This window comes from Pseudorca crassidens, chromosome 2 (genome assembly GCF_039906515.1).
Source record: "Pseudorca crassidens isolate mPseCra1 chromosome 2, mPseCra1.hap1, whole genome shotgun sequence".
In the NCBI taxonomy this organism is placed as follows: domain Eukaryota; kingdom Metazoa; phylum Chordata; class Mammalia; order Artiodactyla; family Delphinidae; genus Pseudorca; species Pseudorca crassidens.
Window position 1 is genome coordinate 176,514,213 of NC_090297.1, and position 17,029 is coordinate 176,531,241.

At 42.0% G+C, this 17,029-nt stretch overlaps 1 long non-coding RNA gene and 1 pseudogene across 1 annotated transcript in view; one reads left to right on the forward strand and one right to left on the reverse strand.

Moving 5' to 3' along the window:
* Positions 1–1,506, reverse strand: part of LOC137212240 (uncharacterized) — a 44,825-nt gene extending 43,319 nt beyond the window's left edge. Inside the window, exon 1 of the long non-coding RNA XR_010937411.1 lies at positions 531–1,506. This is a non-coding gene — a long non-coding RNA (uncharacterized lncRNA). The remainder of the gene's footprint in view (positions 1–530) is intronic.
* A 10,722-nt stretch (positions 1,507–12,228) lies between these two features.
* Positions 12,229–15,874, forward strand: LOC137220128 (eukaryotic translation initiation factor 4 gamma 2 pseudogene; annotated as a pseudogene).
* The last annotated feature ends 1,155 nt before the right edge of the window (positions 15,875–17,029 follow it).

Here is a 17,029-nt window from a genome sequence, read left to right on the forward strand (position 1 = left end):
AAAGATACAGATTACATCCAACACCTTCTCAGAAACCATGTGAGCAGGAAGAAAGTGGAGTGAAATACTGAAAGTATTGAGAGAAAAAAGCCTCCAACCTAGAATTCTGTTCCCTGGGAAGTTATCCTTCAAAAGTGAAGGAGAAATACTTTCTCAGACAAACCAAAACTGAGGGAATTTCTTGCCAGTAGACCCTCCTTGCAAGAAATGTCAAAAAAAAGTCTTACAGGGAAGGAAATTAACACAGGTCAGAAACTGGGATCTACATAAAGAAAGGAAGAGCATCAGAGAAAGAATTAGTGAAGGTAAAATAAAAACTTTTATTTTATTTCTCTGATTCTTAATTGATCTATCGGATAACAGTATGTTGAAAATAACAGCAACAATGTATTTGGTTACATATGCTGATGTATGTATATTAAGTACACATGTGCTTAAGGATGTTTATGTATAAACAAAATGAAAGTAAGGAATGCTACAAAGGACAGGAGGGAGGAATTAGGATTATTTTGTTACCAGAAGGTACTCACACTGTCTGTGGTGTGGTGCTCTTCCAACATGGACTTGGATTAATTATAAACATATCTTGAGAATTCTAGGGCAACCACTACAAAGTTAAAGAAAGAAGTATAACTGATATGCTAATAAAAGAGAAAGTGGAATCTCATGGAATGTTCAATTAAAACCACAAAAGGCAGAAAAAGAGTGGAAGACAAAAACAGGAACAAAGAACAAGGGCAGCAAATAGAAAACAGTAACAAATATGGTAGCGATGAATCCAACTATATCAATATCAGATACAAAGTAGTGCTTACATTATTACTGTTCAGTTTATCAAGGAAAAGTCAGGAACTGGCTAAAAATAGCATATGCCCACATATTTACCATATAATCTCATTTCTTTTCAATTCATATGAGGGCTAGAAAAAAATGGGGTTTATGAGAAACGATATAAAGAAAAATGCCTTTTAGAAATCAATTTTAATAAAAGAAACTCTAGTCCTTTTGATTATTCAGGATCTCCTAAGGTATGTTCCTCGGAAATCTTCTTCCAAAGTACAAAGAATACTTCAGGAGAAAAGATTTATGTGGTCAAATGGGTTTGGAGAATGTTGCATTCTATAAATTCCCTTCTGGAAATTTACAATACACATAAGCAAATCAAAGAGTCTGAAAGGATAAGGAAGATGTGGTACATATATACAATGGAATATTACTCAGCCATAAAAAAGAACAAAATAATGCCATTCACAGCAACATGGATGGACCTAGAGATTGTCATACCCAGTGAAGTCAGACACAGAAAGACAAATGTCATATGATATTGCTTATATGTGGAATCTAAAAAAAAAAGGGTACAAATGAACTTATGTACAAAACAGAAGTAGAGTCATGGATGTAGAAAACTTATGGTTACCAGGGGATAAGGTGGGGGGGAGGGATAAATTGGGAGATTGGTATTGACATGTACACACTACTATATATAAAATAGATAACCAATAAGAACCTGCTGTATAGCACAGGGGACTCTACTCAATACTCTGTAATGGCCTATATGGGAAAAGAATCTAAAAAAAAAAAGAAAGAGTGGATATATGTATATGTATAACTGACTCACTTTGCTGTACACCTGAAACTAACACAACATTGTAAATGTAAATCAACTATACTCCAATAAAAAACTTAACTTTTTTTTTTAACTTAAAAAAGAGTCTGAAAAGTCCCAGAGTAAAGGAAGTTTATTTAGCCCGATGTTTCCCAAATTTTGGAAAGCACAAAGAAATTCTGGCAAAAAAAAAAAAAGTGATGTTGTAACTCAAAAACACAAGATTCTTAAGATGGTCAAGTGACCTTAGCTGGAGATGAACATGATCCATGTCTATGGCCATGGTCTCTGTCATCTCCTGCTGGTGTAAAGGTGCCCCTTTCCCGTTTAAGGACCAGCTCCTCCAAGTGCACTCTGGTTGCCAACCCCTGTTACTTTCTCAAGGACTTCATTCCTACATCATCAATTTTCTATTGATGTTTTTCTCTATTAAGATGCTGATCCAGTAAGTATGAAAACATTTCTTTGTAACCCAACTTGGAAACAGATGTTACTTGAAAAATGTCAAGTTGCCACCCATTTCTTTGCTCCCCTGTTACAGCACAATTCCTGGAAGTTTCTACTTGACATCTCTTCTCGATGATGTTACATAATCATTCTTTAGTCTGTTCTAATCTGGCTTTCTTCCACACCGCTGCACTGAATTGTTGTCAAGGTCTCAAAAAATTCCATGTTGCCAAATTCTGTAGACATTTGTAAATTCTTATTTTAATTTACACTCAACAGCATTTCACGTACTTGGCCACTCATTCCTTGAAATACCACCTTTATTTCTGCGACCTCATGCTCTTCTGCTTTTCTCCATGTCTCACCTCAGCCACCTCTGATGACTTCACTGCTGCCACCTGACCTCAAAAAGTAAGAATTCCCCAGGTTCAGTTCAGCTTACTTGTGTTTTTCTAACCTCTTACTAGATAATTTCATTCATTTCCATGGCTTTAAATAATGCATATGACTAGATTATGAGTGCCAAATGCACAGGCCCAGTTCCTAATTCTGCCCTGAGCTCTAAATTCTTAGAGCCAGCTGCCTATTGACATGTTAGCATATATGCCACGTGCATCTCAAAGGTAGCAATTCCAAAAGGTGCTTTCCCACCTTAACCCAACTTCTGCTTCTGTGTTACATATCATGATAAACGGCACTTCCTTCCACCCTGTAACACTGGACAAACACTCCGGAGTCATCCTCTGTCCTCCTTCCCTTATCCCTCACATCGAAGCCATTAACAAGACCTGCCAATTTTCCCCTCGCAAACCTGTGCACTTGAACCTGTCTACTTCTCTGCATCTCCATTTCTACCATCTGAGTTCAACCATCTTCTCTCGCCTGGACTATTGCTATTGCTTCCTAGCTGATCTGTTTCTCCACTTGCCTCTCTCCAGTCAATACTCCCCATGGCACGTGAGTGACTTACAAAAGTGCAAATCCAGTTGACTCACTCCGCATCCCGCTTGTTAAAAGCCTCCAGTGGCTGGCTCACTAGCTCGGATACAGCACAGCGGTCAAGGTCTGGTTAGCAGCTGCTTCCTCTTGGTCCAGTTGCTACTTTCCTCCCTGCGCATTGGCTTTTCTGCTTTCTGTACTCTTCCCCTAAACACGCTTGGCTCTTCCCCTCCTGTTCTTTCTCTACCTGATTGTTCTTCCCCTCTTTTGCATACAGCTGACTTCTTTCATATCTCACCTCAGTCCATCCCTGACCATCCTACCTAAAGCTGCCAGCACACCCATGAGATTCCGTCCCACCTCCATGTTTAGTCCCCTCAAAGCACGTCAGATGATCTGCATGGATGGCGTTTCCTATGAAGGGGTGATGGTGAGTTGGGCTGGGTGCGATTTGGGTCTTTGTCTTCTCTGCACACACCTCACACACATCCCTGAGCATGGAGATCTTTTCTGTCTAGTTGACCACTGTAATCCCAATGTCCAGAGTAATGCTGGCACAGAATAGCTCCTAAATTAATATTTGTTGGATAAATAAATCCATAATCCTCATTATAAACAAAGGCTTACAAAAATATGTGATTATTCCTCTGTGTCAACCCAGATGATATAATCCTGGTGAATTTCAATGGAAAGTGAGTCTAAGGAGGCCAGTCCAGGTTACAATAAGAAAACAAAACTGCAAGTGAAATATGGACTTCCTAAGGTGATATACATCCCTAGTGCACCTGAGGTTTAGGGATGGAAATAATTCACCACCAATTTTGGAAGGAAATTTCAGCTAAATGACACATCTCATGGCATCCACATCTCCTTTTCAAATCGCAGCTTCTAATATTGTGAATTGAAAATCCTGGGGCTTCCCTGGTGGCGCAGTGGTTGAGAATCTGCCTGCCAGTGCAGGGGACACGGGTTCGAGCCCTGGTCTGGGAAGATCCCACATGCCGCAGAGCAACTAAGCCCGTGCGCCAGAGCTACTGAGCCTGCGCGTCTGGAGCCTGTGCTCTGCAACAAGAGAGGCCGCGACAGTGAGAGGGCCGCGTACCGCGATGAAGAGTGGCCCCCGCTCGCCGCAACTAGAGAAAGCCCTCGTACAGAAACGAAAACCCAACACAGCCAAAAATAAATAAATAAATTTATTTTAAAAAAGGAAAGAAAATCCTGGACTCCAAAGAATTCTTCCCTCTCTACTCACCTTTTTCAAATCTTTGCACTAAAATGTAATTTAGAGTTTAGCCACTTGAGGGCGCTTTAGATCTTTTACATGCACTCCCTTTTAAAAAAATGCCAGGCACCTTTCAAAAAGGCCAGAATTAATTTCCCTACAAATATTACATCCTTGATTCTGACACTTTTAAATCTCTATTAAATCTCTAGCTCCTAAAATTCAAACAAGCTATTTCTAATCCAGGAAACTGTGACATCGCTGGCTCATGACTTAATCTTATTCAAGTTGTCATTACAACACAGAGCCTCTGTCTTCAGTTTCTCCTGAAGAGATCACAGCGCTATCCATTTTAGGTTAATGATTCACAAGGAAGGTGAGCTTAGACTCACGCCAGAGAATTTTCGAAACATGCACTTCTGAGCCCCACTCTGTTCATTCAGATGCATTAAATTACAACCGCCAGGACACAGCATTAGCTTAGGAGGTTTTTAGAAGCTCCCCAAGTGCTTTTTTTTTTTTGCGGTACGCGGCCCTCTCACTGTTGTGGACTCTCCCGTTGCGGAGCACAGGCTCCGGACGCGCAGGCCCAGCGGCCATGGCTCACGGGCCCAGCCGCTCCGCGGCATGTGGGATCCTCCCGGACCGGGGCACGAACCCGTGTCCCCTGCATCGGCAGGCGGACTCTCAACTACTGCGCCACCAGGGAAGCCCTCCCCAAGTGCTTTTAATACACTCTTGGATGAGGACAAAGGCCACTGTTTTCAACCAGCCTTGCAAAAATATGTGTATATACATGTACACACACACATATACACATACATGTATACACACATACATATATACACACACATATATACACACACGTATATATACATATATACCCACATATATATATGAACAACTGTGCCTCAGAAGAGACAAGAATTAGGACCCCCCGCCCCCGCAGGAATCTCCACAGGAGTCACGGGCATTACCTAAAGCGGTCAGGAAATGACTGCCTCGAAGACGGTTACCACACAACGTTGCAGTTCTGTTTTCAGTCCCCACGGGTCCTCTACCAATGCGCTCATTTTTGAGGTGAGTCGTCAGACTGGCCTGATGTGGCTCCACATCCGCCTCTGGAGCTGAGGACGCGTCTGGAGAGCACGCGGAGGGAAGGCACAGCCCGGCGAGCCCGGCTGGACAGTCAAGAACAGCACCCCATGTCCTCTGCGCCGAGTACGTGTACCGCCCCTCGATTCCTCCAAATATGCCAACTGCACCCACATTCCAGCGCCAGCAACGCCACGAGCTCCCTGTGCCTGGCAGTCTTACAAGCATTAGTGAACACATTTGTTTTCCCGCAAGAACGTGAGCAGGAGAGCTGCGGGTTTTTTTGTGTTTTTTTCAGTACTCGTGCCTCTCACTGTTGTTGCCTCTCCCATTGCGGAGCAGAGGCTCCGGACGCGCAGGCTCAGCGGCCATGGCTCACGGGCCCAGCCGCTCCGCGGCATGTGGGATCTTCCCGGACTGGGGCACGAACCCGTGCCCCCTGCATCGGCAGGCGGACCCTCAACCACTGCGCCACCAGGGAAGCCCCCGAGAGCTGCGTTTTGATTTTACGTCTTTTTATCCCAAGCCCAGGCAGTCAACTCACTCAGGAGACAGCAGAAGAGCACCATCTTCACTTCACTTCTCTTTGAATCTGGGTCTCATCCTGATGAAACATGAAGAAAGATGTGTTGTGTAGGAGGCGCCGTTTCCACGTTATTCTAACCTGGAATGAACGCTTACATCGTGCGGTCACATCAAGAGCGTGGGACGTGCTGTACTTCGGGAGGAAAGAGGCACAGCCTCCTACCCTGATGCTCCAGCATATGATGTCACCTGCTGGTGCCTCTACTCCCCATCTCCAAGATGCAGAAACGAAAATATGTGCCTCTGTGGGGACTGGACGGACAAGACGTTGTGTGTGATGTGGCCAGTTGCCCCCATGTCCACCCCCACCCCTTCCCATGCTACTTCCTGGTCCGCCGCGGCCAGAAGAGGGAGGCCCACTCCCTGGCAGCAGGGACTTTGGGTGTGAGCTGTGTTCTGTCCACCAGAGGCAGATGCTGGACAGGAGCGAGAGGCCACGTCCCTGCAGCTCAGCCGTCTGTGCTGGCAAGCAAGGTGTCAGAACTCGGAGGTTTCCTGCAGTGGAGTTCCAGTCCACTGTCCGGATTTTTCAGTCTTGTGAGACCTGTGGCCTTATGTCGGGGCCAACCTCAGAGGTGGGAGCTCCTTGGGCCTGTGTCATCCCGGCGGGCATCCCAGCCACCCGAGAACCTGCTTCCCTGGCCCTTCCCTGACTGTAAGGGCTGCACTCTCTGTCTCTACCCACTTCCACTTTAAATCTCTGGAGAGGCTTCTGTTTCCTACCCTGAACCTTGCCTAATACAGACAAACAAAGTGCTTAGTAGAGTTTCTGGCACTTAAAAGTTGCTTTAAAAATGTTAGCTATTATTATGGTTTATATTTGACCTTTTTAAAACATTTAAAATTGATATATAGTTGATGTACGATATTATAAATTATAGTTGTACAACACAGTGATTCACAATTTTTAAAGGGTATATGCCATGTATAGTTATTATAAAATACTGGCTACACTCCCTGTGTTGTACAATATATCCTTGTAGCTTATTCATTTTATACCTAGTAGTTGTACCTCTTAACCTCCTACCTGTATCTTCCCCCTCCCCACTGGTAACCACTAGTGTGTTCTCTATACCTGTGAGTCTGTTTCCTTTTTGTTATATTCACTAGTTGGTTTTATTTTTTAGATTCCACATATAAGTGATGTCATATATTTGACCTTAGCCACATTAAGCCCGTTTCCTTATCTGTAAAATGGTGACCTGCTTCCATAATTGCTGTGTAGATAAAATCAGATAACGTACGGAAAGTGCTTAGCACCAGGTGTGAGGGTTCAAAACTTTTATCTATAATTGTCATTTTGACTGGGTTCCATTGTTATTTTTTTACCAACGTATAAATTATTTTGATACTAGTCTTTTAGTATTGAACTAAAAATCTTGCATACTTGATAACACCATATATAACAGCACTGTACAAGTGTATGCCAATGTCTAGGCTATTGACCTGTGCCAGATTTCTAAATGTAGTAATACGTTACACAGAGAGCCAGGCTGAACTAAAATAATAATAATATTTTCTCAAAACTAAATCATCTGATTCTGACCTGTGGAATTTTTCTTTGGACTTTGCTCTGTGACCACTAGAGGGCAGACAAACACGGTGGAAAATCAGTACTTACCAGACAAAGCAGTAGAGTCTTGATCTGCTTTTTGAATGTGGGTAGAAGCCATATTTTTCAGTTTCTCCTGTCGCAGCAACCAATGAAGAAAGTAGAATAATGATGCTTCATATGTAAGAACACAAACTTCAGTTAAAGTATCATGTATTTGTTTGAACTTAATAGTTTCATAAAATTAATAAGCACAATTTTCCACCACAGACCTATATAAACTTTAAAGCAAAACCACTCAACGACACATGCATGGATTTCTTAACTTAGAAGAGAATTAAGCAGTGAATGACTCATTAGAATAGAAGCAGAGGCACACTGTGGTATCATAGTGAGCATACCATGCACCTGGGCATATGGAGACCTGGGGATACACAAATGGGCCCATTTTACCATTAGGTGCTGTTGGTGCAGTGCTTGGGGTTTACACATTGTTCAAGACACTAGGAAAAAGTGTGAGACTTGTAGAAAAATCGACTCCCAACTTCAAAATGAAAACTGGTTTTTCAATTTACACACACACACACACACACACACTCTGAAGCTAACAAACCAGACCCCCAAAACAACAAACATCTGCTGGGGTTCTGATGGAATTGTATTAATCAATTTTCTTAAAATTACCACCTTTACAAGATTGAGTCTTACAATTCATGAATTCAATAGTATTTAGATCGTATTTAATTCCTCTAAAGAATATTTTACAATGTTCTACACAGAGTTCTTGCACCTAGAGTTAAGTATTTGGATTAGTTATATTGCCTTAAATAGTATCTTGTTCTTCAAGTTTAATTTCTACCTGTGTTACTGGTATATGCAAATGCAATGATTTCTGTACACTGGCTAAAATCAGCACACTTGCTAAATTCTCTCATTAGTTGATACTATTTATGTATAAAATCTCAACTTTTTGATTATATCTTATGCAAATAATGCCTATTTCCTACTGTGCTAACATTAAAGTGTTGTCTTTTTCTGACCGCGTTGCTTGGGGCCTCCAGTATACTAGGACACAAAGTAGTGACAGCACATCCTAGCGTTGTTTCTGATATGATGGAGGTCTTCAATCTTTCACCATCAAACACATTTGCTAAGGGTTCAGCAATTTTACTAATCTTTTCAATTTAGCAAGTTTGACTTTATTAATCTCTTTTATTGTGTGTTTCTTCTGTTCCATTAATCTTTTATGCTATCATTTTCTTCCCTTTATATTCTTCGGATTTAATTTGCTGTTCTTTTTCCAATATCTAACATTGAAATGGAGACTTGGTTTGTAGAATTTCTTTTAAAATATATGTGTATACCTTTCATTATAAACTTCCAATAAGTATGGAAAGCAAGTTGGAAATAATCAGTTTTAATTATTCAACCTGAAGTTCCCAGTAACTTCATTCTGAAATTAAATCCTTTAATAATTTTTTATAATATTGTGTGGATTAAAATCATTCTTCTACATCATTAGACCTTGCCTTTCCTAACCTTCCATGTTTATTCTCTTCTTTGGTGTGTGCTACTCCATCTCAGATCACACTAGAATGCACTCGCTACAATTCTAGCTTTGGCACCCCACAGCCTGGCCGTGTCTAGTCCACCACATGCTCTGCAGTCAACAGAACACTGGATCCACCTGTTAGTCAGTCAGCTCCTGAAATCTTGTCCTGTGAAACCTTTCCTCACGATTGTGTTTTGTGGTTGTTGTTTTACTATTTTGTTTTGTATTTCTCTGTATCCTAATTTAGGGGATATCAGGATTCTGAATGTTTTAAATAAATGAACCCCATATCCACCTTCTGATCAATTCTTTTTGGTTATCAGGTTTACATTGTAAAGTGAACCGTGATTTCAGTTTACAATAGTGCCCATGTTGCTTTAATTTTGTGGCTGCATTATTTGGACCCTGTTGAATGGGGAGATGAATTTGCTTAACTTCCCCCCATGGAAGGTAAAACCAGATGAAACGAACTGATAATTCTCATTAAAAAAAAAAAAAAAAAGGGATGGATTTATAATTTGGAGTGTGGCACTTCCACAGCCAAGTTTTTAGGTTGTGCAACATTTAACTTGGTTTTGTTCCATGGGTATAGCCTGGCAGTCACCTGACCAGTCCTCTTGGAAGTACATGCTCCAGATCACAATGGGGACATGGGGTCAGAGGGTGCATGAGTCAGCACACGCCCACAAACTCCGCGAGGAAAAACAGCTCTAGCCGTTTGAGCAGGTATCATTAATCATCTTAGCAGATGGAAAGCCTGTTAAAAAGTGACTCCTTCCAGATGCCAGCAGAGACCACGTTACCAAAGAACTGGTATGGCCCAAGCTCTTCGGATGGAATGATTAAAGGGGAAGGCACTCAGCACAGCCCTAAATAAGGAGAATTACCCATTGCTGGCAGTTTCTGGAAGCCATAATTCCCTGGGAACAGCCCAGATCTTTGGCCTCAATGCAATTCATCCAGGTGTGTTTCTCCAAAATCTCACTGTTATCAGAAAAATCACACCTCTTTTCTCATCACTCCTGAGGCACATAAAAATCATCATCCCCTATTGCCTGACATGCCCTGGAGTAAACTGGCCAGGCATATATTATCAGTAATTGTACACATTCCCTGAAGCCAAGAATTGCACTTGGCCAAGTTATAGGCATACAATACATATATAAAAAATAGGGGGGCTTCCCTGGTGGCGCAGTGGTTGAGAGTCCGCCTGCCGATGCAGGGGACGCGGGTTCGTGCCCTGGTCCGGGAAGATCCCACATGCCAGGGAGCGGCTGGGCCCGTGAGCCATGGCCGCTGAGCCTGCACGTCCGGAGCCTGTGCTCCGCAACGGGAGAGGCCACAGCAGTGAGAGGCCCGCGTACCGAAAAAAAAAAAAAAAAGGTATTGATTATTTATTTCTTAGAGAATCAGTCCACACTATTTCATGAACACCTAAAAAAAGTAAAATGCTTATAAAAAGTTGTCCTATAATGGTGGTGAGGATTAGGACCCTTTGAAAAGCCTGCTGTGTCACATGAGTCTATCACTCAAGGGGGAAAAGATGGTACATAGTTATCCAGTCATTTTCAGGAATACAATGCGCTCACACTACATTAAAATGTGTTAATGATGATCATAAAGCAAATGTTTCCACAAAAATAACCAGCACAAACTGAGTGATATAGCCCTGAGGGCATTTACTAACATGTTCAATGAGTATCAAGTAAATAAAAGAAGTTGTAAAACAAAAAAATTATGAACATCCAAATGTTCACAGAAAACTTATTTTCCCCTTCCTTTTTATTTTGAAAATTTTGAAATCTACAGAAAAGTTGCAAAAATAGTAAGAGAAACACCCATAGGCCCTTTGTCTGGATTCCTCAATGTTAAGCTTTTGCTGAACTTGTTTCTCGCCTGTGTGTGCGTGTGTGTGTGTGCACGAATATATTCTTGACCATTTGAGAATTACTTGCAGATATCATAACACTTCATCCCTAAATGCAAATCTCCTATGAATGAAGGCATTCTCCTATATAATAATACAATTATGTCACTCAGGAAATATAACAGTAATACGATGCCATTTTCTAATACACGTCCATTTTCAAATTTGCCCAACTATACCAATAACGTCCTTGGTTTTTTTACTTTACTTTTCCTCTCTGGGCTACAATCTAGGGTCACACATGTCATGTCTCTTCAACCTCCTTTAATCTGGGACAGTCTCCCATCCTTGTTTGTCATTCACGATGTTGACATTTTTAAAGGTCCAGGACAGTGGTTTTCCAGAATGTGCTACAATTTGGATAGTTAGACTCAGTTTCAACATTCTGAGCATTAATACTACGCAGATGAAATGTGTCCTTCTTGGTGCATCAACAATCATGTGTTTCTCCCTTAGAACTTTCTCTCCATGCATCCTACACACAAACTCTGCTATTACTCATCCCCAGACTCTAACGCGGGGTGGGGGTGGAGGGTTACTTTCTCCTGCCGCTGCTAACACAGCCCACCTGCACAGGACGTTCTCTCTGTTCTTCGCCTGCTACCCAAGGGTTCCTTTGTTCACGGCTCAACTCAAGTATCACACTTACCACAAAAACTGTCTCTACTAGACTCCTCCAGGCATATATCTCTCTCTCCAAAGTTCCTATAGTTGTCTAAAATCCACCCAGTACTTCATCACAACAAGTAACTTCATTGCTCCCCTTGTATTAATACTAATCTTATCACAGTTGTGTACCTTGTCATCCCACTGGAATGCCACCGAATTGACAGCAGCGACCATGAACCTTGAATTCTCTACATTTGGACTGTATCTCCCAAAGAGCCTATCAGAATCCAGAGCACTTGGTAAACAGTAATTTTGTGGTCTTTGATGAATGAGTGAATTAACATTACCTTAATGGTAAAGGAAAAAACCCATACTGCAGTTAATTCCCCTTTGTATTTAAGAACTCATCCAAGAAAACTGTTTTCAATTTAGCCCCCCGAGGGCCATACAAATCCCCAGAGATTTTTTTCTACGTCTATATGTAACTGTACTTAAAAAAAAAAAAATTTAAAAAAAAGTTTAAATTCTCAAGGAAATTTCTCAGAAATTAAGAATGGAGGCCAGCAGCGAGCCGGAGCTCTATGGAGGTGGCGGCTGCAGCAGCGACTCCTCTGAGCTGAGTGTTTCAGGCCAGTCCCGACTCCTTCCTCCCCCTTCCCCCCCCTTCTTTTGTTTTCCGTTCCCCTCCCCCTCCCTTCCCTGTCCCCACAACCGGATCCTGAGGCGGCAGCTGCAGTGGCAGCTGCTGAGTTCTCGGTGAAGGTTTTTCATTTGTTCCACCCCTTCCCTCCCCACCCCATCCATTAATATTATTCTTTTGAAGAGTCTTGGTTGTCAAGCCGCCAAAGTGGAGAGTGCGATTGCAGAAGGGGGTGCTTCTCGTTCCAGTGCTTCTTCGGGCGGAGGAGGAAGTAAGGGGGCACCTCAGCATTATCCCAAGACTGCTGGCAACAGCGAGTTCCTGGGGAGAAAGCCAGGGCAAAACGCGCAGAAATGGATTCCTGCACGAAGCACTAGACGAGATGACGACTCCGCAGCAAACAACTCCGCAAATGAAAAAGAACGACATGATGCAATCTTCAGGAAAGTAAGAGGCATACTCAGGAAGCTCACTCCTGAGAAGTTTGACAAGCTATGCCTTGAGCTCCTCAATGTGGGTGTAGAGTGTAAACTCATCCTTAAAGGGGTCATACTGCTGACGGTGGACAAAGCCCTAGAAGAGCCAAAGTATAGCTCACTGTATGCTCAGCTATGTCTGCGATTGGCAGAAGATGCACCAAACTTCGATGGCCCAGCAGCAGAGGGTCAGCCAGGACAGAAGCAAAGCACAACATTCAGACGCCTCCTAATTTCCAAATTACAAGAGGAATTTGAAAACCGAACCAGAAATGTTGATGTCTGTGATAAGTGTGAAAATCCCCTCCTCCCCAAGGAGAAGGAACAGAGAGCCATTGCTAAGACCAAGATGCTGGGGAACATCAAATTCACTGGATAACCTGGAAAGCTTGATCTTATTCATGAATCTATCCTTCGTAAGTGCATCAAAACACTTTTGGAAAAAAAGAAGAGAGTCCAACTCAAAGATATGGGAGAGGATTTGGAGTGCCTCTGTCAGTTAATGAGGAGAGTGGGACCTAGGTTAGACCAAGAAAGAGCCAAGTCCTTAATGGATCAGTACTTTGCCCGAATGTGCTCCTTGATGTTAAGTAAGGAATTGCCGGCGAGGATTCGTTTCCTGCTGCAGGATACCGTAGAGTTGAGAGAACACCATTGGGTTCCTCGCAAGGCTTTTCTTGACAGTGGACCAAAGACGATCAATCAAATCCGTCAAGATGCAGTAAAAGATCTAGGAGTGTTTATTCCTGCTCCCGTGGCTCAAGGGATGAGAAGTGACTTCTTTCTGGAGGGACGGTTCATGCCACCCAGGATGAAAATGGATAGGGACCCACTTGGAGGACTCGCTGATATGTTTGGACAAATGCCAGGTAGCGGAATCGGTACTGGTCCAGGAGTTATCCAGGACAGATTTTCACGCACCCTGGGGCGCCATCGTTCAAATCAACTCTTCAGTGGCCACGGGGGACACATCATACCTCCCACACAATCGCAGTTTGGGGAGATGGGAGGCAAGTTTATGAAAACCAGGGGCTAAGCCAGCTCTACCATAATGAGAGTCAGGGACTCTTATCCCAGCTGCAAGGACAGTCGAAGGATATGCCACCTCGGTTTTCTAAGAAAGGACAGCTTAATGCAGATGAGATTAGCCTGAGGCCTGCTCAGTCTTTCCTAATGAATAAAAGTCAAGTGCCAGATAACTGTGATTCCTTCTAGTGCACAACCACCACGCACTCAGACACCACCTCTGGGACAGACACCTCAGCTTGGGCTCAAAAGTAATCCACCACTTATTCAGGAAAAGCCTACCAAGACCAGTAAAAAGCCACCACCATCAAAGGAAGAGCTGCTTAAATTAACCAAAACTGTTGTAACCGAATATCTGAATAGTGGAAATGCAAACGAAGCTGTCAGTGGTGTAAGAGAGATGAGGTCTCCTAAACACTTTCTCCCCAAGATGTTAAGCTAAGTAATCATCCTGTCACTCGACAGAAGTGATGAAGATAAAGAAAAAGCAAGTTCTCTGATCAGTTTCCTCAAACAGGAAGGGATGGCCACAAGTGACAACTTCATGCAGTCTCTCCTGAATGCATTGGACCAGTGCCCCAAACTGGAGGTTGACATCCCCTTGGTGAAATCATATTTAGCACAGTTTGCAGCTCGTGCTATCATTTCGGAGCTGCTGAGCATTTCAGAACTAGCTCAACCACTGGAAAGTGGCACCCATTTTCCTTTCTTCTTACTCTGTCTTCAGCAATTAGCTAAATTACAAGATTGAGAATGGTTAACAGAGCTTTTCCAACAAAGCAAGGTCAATATGCAGAAAATGCTCCCAGAAATTGATCGGAATAAGGACTGCATGTTGGAGATCTTGGAAGGAAAGGGACTGAGTTTCTTATTCCCACTCCTCAAATTGGAGAAGGAACTGTTAAAGCAAATAAAGTTGGGTTCATCTCCTCTAACCATATATAAGTGGATTAAAGATAACAGCTCTCCCAAACTTCATGCAGATAAAGGATTTGTGAACATCTTAATGACTAGCTTCTTACAGTACATTTCTAGTGAAGTAAACCCACCCAGTGATGAAACAGATTCTTCCTCTGCTCCTTCCACAGAACAGTTAGAGCAGGAAAAACAACTGCTTCTTTCCTTCAAGCCAGTAATGCAGAAATCTCTTCATGTTCACGTTGATCTACAAGTCAGTGCCCTCTATGCTCGTCAGGTGCACTGCTACAATAGCAACTTCCCTAAAGGCATGTTACTCTGCTTTTTTGTTCACTTCCATGACATGGAGGTTATTGAAGGAGAAGCTTTCTTGGCTTGGAAAGAAGATATAACCCAAGAGTTTCCAGGGAAAGGCAAGGCTTTGTTCCACATGAATCAGTGGCTAACCTGGCTAGAAACTGCTGAAGAAGAAGAATCAGAAGAAGAAGCTGGCGAAAAAAAACCAGCCGAAGCCTTAAATTGTGCAAAGCGTACTTTTGCTATGATGCTACTGCATTTGACCTAACCACTGCGAAAATTCATCTCGCTGTAACGTTTTCACAATATTTAAAGCAGAAGCATGTCAGTTAGGATTTCCTTCTGCATAAGGCTTTTTTGTAGTGTAAAGTCTTAATCATAGTCTACCATCAAATATTTTAGGAGTATCTTTAATGTTTAGATAGTATATTAGCAGCATGCAATAATTACATCATAAGTTCTCAAGCAGAGGTAGTCTATTGCAAGGACCTTCTTTGCTGCCAGTTATCATAGGCTGTTTTAAGTTAGAAAACTGAATAGCAACACTGAATACTGTAGAAATGCACTTCGCTCAGTAATACCTGAGTTGTTGCAATATTTGATTATCCATTTGGTTGTTACAGAAAATTTTTAAACTGTAATTGATGGTTGTTGCCGTAATAGCATATTGCCGGTATTTCTACACTGGGCTTTATGTGCTAGATTTTAATATCCTTGAGCCTGGGCAAGTGCACAAGTCTTTTAAAAAGAAACAGGGTTTACTTGTACAAAACTGACCAGTTCTGAGAGATCGTAAATGCCCTTAAAGTGGTCTTTGTGGGTGTGAAACAAATGGTGAGAATTTGAATTGGTCCCTCTTATTATAGTATTGAAATTAAGTCTACTTAATTTATCAAGTCATGTTCATGCCCTGATTTTATATACTTGTATCTATCAATAAACATTGTGATACTGGGAAAAAAAAAAAAAGAATGGAGGAAAAACTCCAAGTTTTAAAGCGCCTCCTGTTTTTTCAAAACAGCATTTTCTCTATTCTTAAAAAAATAGGTCACTTGACCTGAAATAATCATAATAAAAATAACAAAAAATTGAGATACTAAAGAATATCCTGTTATATCAAGTGACTGTAGTATTCATTCTTTATTACTTTGTACATAAATTTCCTGAAAACTCAAGGCTTTATAGCTCCACATGTTCTGTTCTGCTTGCATTGGTACGCACCTCTGTTTTAGTGCAGAGCATATTTTCCAGGGGTAAATACTTCTTTGTATCTCAGACTCATTTATCTCCACATCAACTTACCTCATTGCAGATGAGAAAATGCAGAAGACTCCGGCTGAGGCCGTGCTCTGTCATGGTTTCTCGTTCCTAGGAACACATGGAAGCAACTCTAAACTGCTGTGGATTCTCCTGTTAGTCTGTTAACTAAATAGGGGTGAATTTTCTATGAGGAAAATATTACCAGTAAATGTTTTTGTTTTAATTAGGGCCTGGTTAAGTTGCTAAAGGACTGAGTGAATCAAATTACAACACAATTGATCTTCAAAGTTTGGCTTCCCACACATCACAGATGTCCATCTAAACCAAATGTAATTCTCAAGCATGGTTTATGTCAAGAAAATAACTGCTTATTGAAGCTGCCGTGAAGTGCATTCACCCACGCTTTTAACAATAACAAGTCTTACTGTTTTGACACCTTTTCAGGCCTAGTTCGGAGTGGGGGACAGTGCCCAAGGGGGGTGTTCTGTGGTCTTGTGAAATCAGGAAACATTTAAAAATGCAACATAATACAGATTTCAAAAAATACAGACATTTCCAGAGACTTGACAGTGTTACTTTGTATTGTGAATCTTCAAAAAGGGAATAGAGGGTTTCCTACTTCGAAAACTTACTTGGAGTAACTTATGACAACTACAGAAGACACAGCCTAAGACACAAGTGTTCCATATATATTTGCAAGTGATTTGAGAGGCAGCATCATTACAATATGGATTGGAGGCAGACAGGCTGAATTCTTCCCCTACCTCGGTCAGTAATTAGCTGACAAGTAACTGGCAAGGCCTTGGACAAAGCATTTTTGTCCCCAGTCCTTAGTTTCCGGTTTGTAAAGTGGAGATAAAGTCGTAAGATTATTGTGA